Here is a 3948-nt window from a genome sequence, read left to right on the forward strand (position 1 = left end):
AAAAAACATGGTATCTTACATTGTAATAGATGTTAAGGAAAAAAGATAAGGGGAACGGTGACAACAAGTGGGAGGGGGAGATATTATAAGTTGTTAAGATTTTTCAAAATATCCAGAAAGAGATGATGGTGGCTATTGCCACCATGATGATTGTGCCGGTGTTAAGAAATCATTCAAACGTGGAATCATTTTTAAACCAGAGGGAACTGAATCTGGCAGTCTGGGGTGGGGTTGCGTATGGGGGGGTGTTGGTGATATTTTTTTATAAGTTCACCTTGTTTAATTATAGAAAGAAAATGGATATTATTATAACTATTCAATTTTATTTTACATCTATTTGAGCCCTTCTGAATCTTTACATTTTATTGTGCCATCAATTTATGTGACAGGTCACCTAGGCACTATGGTCTGTAATTTATTTTGCAAAAAATTGATATAGAATAGTTCAAGAAAATATGAGATTTGGCAAGGATTACTGAGAAGAACAAGCAAACTATTCCCTCTCCGAACTCTCATTTTTAGGGAGTTGATGTGGTCTGTTCTTTTTTTTTTTTTTTTTTGGTGGGATTCGTGACTTAATTTTTTATTTCACTGATTGTCTTACAGGAAATGTGAGGGGAAAAGACAGGGCTGGGCTAAGGGAAAGGAAACAGAGAAGAGAAAAGTATCAAGTTCCTCAAACTATTGAAGCATGTGCGAGGATAAGAAAGTTCACTGGAAGCATTGCGTCCTCATCACCACAGATCTCTTCCCGAAGATGTGGCACAGAGAGAGGGAACAAATCCAGCATCAAACTTGGCACATGTGGAAGTCTGGGCAATGCAGAGGCTGCACAGCTGGGTGGATGACAAGCTGGCTCCTCCAGAGTTCTACCTCCTAGTGAGTGAGGAGGAGCACGTGCACTTCTCCTCAGGGCAGAGTGTCTTCCTCCCCAGCAGCAAGGGGAGACCCCGCCAAGCATGCAGCAGTGGGGACAATGTTGGGAAGAGGCTTTCAGAAGAGATTTCTTTGTTAGATTTGCTGGTGGTGTTGATTGACCAGAAGTGGTTTCTTTTACTCTTGGGCAGTAGCATTGTGTCCTGGTGATAAAAATGCCTTACACATAGCATTCTTAAAGGCATAGCAGAGTGAAAGCAAGGCCTCTTTAGGAACTAGACTAGTGGGGAGGGGAGACGTGGATTCTAAGGGTAAAGGCATGAAAAAGCTAATTCTACGTCACCACAAATGAACTGACAGAGGAAATGAGACCTTGATTTTTCCTGTTCATAGAAACACTCGTACGTCTTCTAGCTTGTACTACTAAATCTAAGGTCAGCTTAATCACAGCTTGGGTTACTATTACGTTGCCTCTAAAGGTAAGGTGAAAAGCTACATTCTTAGAAGTTTTTTCCCCCTAGTTAATGGATTTAAAATCTGGTGAAAGCCTAAAATCTAAGAATCTTTTTCATTATCATATTTGTTGGGGGAACTCTTAAAATTCATCACTGTCATTTTTTTTAACCTACACAATTGAAAGGATATGAAATGGGCAGGGCTAAGTCATTACAAGAATCAGCATAACATGCATCTAATTTTAACCCATGAGCAAAGAGAGCTAAAGGGGGTAAATTCTTTTGAGAAGAATTTAAAATGTTAAATACATTTTAAGGGAAGAATACTACACTTGACTTATTTTCCTGGATGAAAGAACAGATATGAAGACTTTAGGGAAGTGGGATGGAAAGTGTCCATTAAACACCTATCATTGTGACTTGGTTCTATCAACGGAATTGGATGTGGACCACTGGTTTATCATTGGCAGTGATCTTATGTTTTGGGTACCTAGAATAAGATTACAGAGTGGGGTGATAGCTGGGTATGGTGAGTGAATATAGGTTTTAATTTCAGTTCACAGTAAATGATGGTGATCACAGATTTAGCACCTTAGTTTGTGCTTCCTCTGTAGCTGACTCATCTGTCACTGTGAAGCTTGAACTTTAGGTGAGAAAGCTGTGTTCTTAGATAACTTCCTTGTGATTGCTCCAGGACTGCAGTGTACTCCAACCTAAGGGGTGATTTTTTTTTTATTAGAGAAATAAGTATTCTGTCCTAAATATGAAATTGAAGCCTTGAAGACATTTTATAGTGGTGGCAGGCGTTATGGTTCAGGAATAGGCTGTTTTAACAAGTCAAATGCATATTATTCCCTCTTAAGCATTAACATTTTTTAAGCAACAGAATTATACTTTTTGGCTTGAAATGATGCTTTCTTCTATATTCGATTTCTCGGTTTTCTTAGTCGATATCACTGTCTCCTCCAATATTTCTTCAAAACTTTCCCCTATTTGGGAGGTTTTCTTGGAGGCTACCTTAGAGGCCTCCTCTTCCTCCTCCTCTTTCTTAAGCGACAGCCCAGAGGATGAGACTTTGGAGGTTGTGGAACTGCGGATTCTAGGCGGGAGCAGATAACTTGGATTGGGAAGTGGATTCAGCCCTGAAATGCTTAATCCTCTGGTGCTAAAACGTGTCTCTTCGCCTTCCAGTAGCTTCCTGTAAGCCGCTATCTCAATGTCAAGCGCCATTTTGTCATTGAGCAAGTCCTGGTATTCCCGGAGGTGATGTGCCATCTCACTCTTGGTGTTTCTCAGATCATTCTCCAGCTGCCCAATGTTATCCTGGTAACCAGCCACCTCAGCGCTGTGCCGCTCCCCCAGTTCCAGGATCTGCCTCTCCAAAGACTCGTTGGCCCCGCGCAGGCCCTCGATCTCGATGGTGCGTGCCTGTAGTTGGCGCCGGTACTCGCGGATCTCCTCGAGGCTGGCCCGGATGGCCTCGGTGCTGCGCGCTGCCTGCTCGTTCAGGTTGGCGAACTTGGACTTGTACCACTCCTCGGCGGACTGGAGATTCTTAGCGGCCAGGGACTCATACTGGGCGCGGATCTCCCTCAGCGCCGAACTCAGGTCTGGTTTAGCCACAGCCACGTCCACCTCGGCCGCGGCCTGCGACGACGCCTGCAGCGTGGCCAGCAGCTCGGCTACCTCCTCGTCGTGCACCTGGCGCACGAAGGCCAGCTCGTCCAGCAGCGACTCCACCTTCTTCTCCAGGTCCAGGCGGGCCAGCGTGGCGCCGTCCACGTCGCGCTGCTGCGCCTTCAGGGCGCCCTAAACGCCCTCGCGCCCGCGGCTCTCCTCCTCGCAGCGGGCCCGCAGCCGCCGCACCTCCTCGGCCGGCCCGTCGCGCTACAGCAGGGCCTGCGCGCACGCCGAGCTTGCCTCTTCCGGCTGCGCGCGCAGGTCGCGCAGGTCGCGCAGGTCGCGCAGGTCGCGCTGGAAGAGCTCGCCGATGCGCGACGGCTCGGCGTGGCGCTGCCGCAGCGCGGCCAGCTCGGCCTCGAGCGCCGGGTTCTGCGTCTCCAGCTGGTGCACCTTCTCGATGAACACGGCGAAGCGGTCGTTGAGGCCCTGCAGCTGCTCCTTCTCGTTGGTGCGGATGATCTTGTACTCGTTGGTACGCGCCGCCGCTTGACTCAGGTCCAGACGGTCGGACGCCGGTAGCCGGCGGTAGGCCAGGCCCAGGCCAAGGGACGAGGCCGAGGAGCAGGCGCCTGAGGAGGCCGCATTGCAGCGGGTCAGCGACTGCGAGCGGAAGCCGCCTGCGCCGCCGGCCCGCGGACAGGTGAGAGCCGTCCCCGAACACCTTGCGGTAGGAGGAGGCGGAGCACAGGTAGTGCTCCGAGCCGAAGCTCATGGTGCCGGGATCGACGCCGGGCGTGCGGCTGCGGCTGGAGGTACGGAGCAAAGGCGAGGTGGGCAGGCGGGGTGATATGGTCTGTTCTAGGAAGAGGCAGAATAATGGAACTGAAATGGCTTTTAGTACAGAACATGAATCCTATTACTATAGTTTACATCTCTCTTTGGGCTTTTTGCACTTATAATATTCCCTTAAACCCAGAGCTTAGAAACCAAAATA

The 3948-nt window shown here is 48.7% G+C and overlaps 1 pseudogene; it reads right to left on the reverse strand.

Annotated features, from left to right (window-relative positions):
- Positions 1–2219: 2219 nt before the first annotated feature.
- LOC133765478 (alpha-internexin-like) lies at positions 2220–3726 on the reverse strand (annotated as a pseudogene).
- Positions 3727–3948: the final 222 nt, after the last annotated feature.

This window comes from Lepus europaeus, chromosome 8, assembly GCF_033115175.1.
Source record: "Lepus europaeus isolate LE1 chromosome 8, mLepTim1.pri, whole genome shotgun sequence".
NCBI lineage: Eukaryota > Metazoa > Chordata > Mammalia > Lagomorpha > Leporidae > Lepus > Lepus europaeus.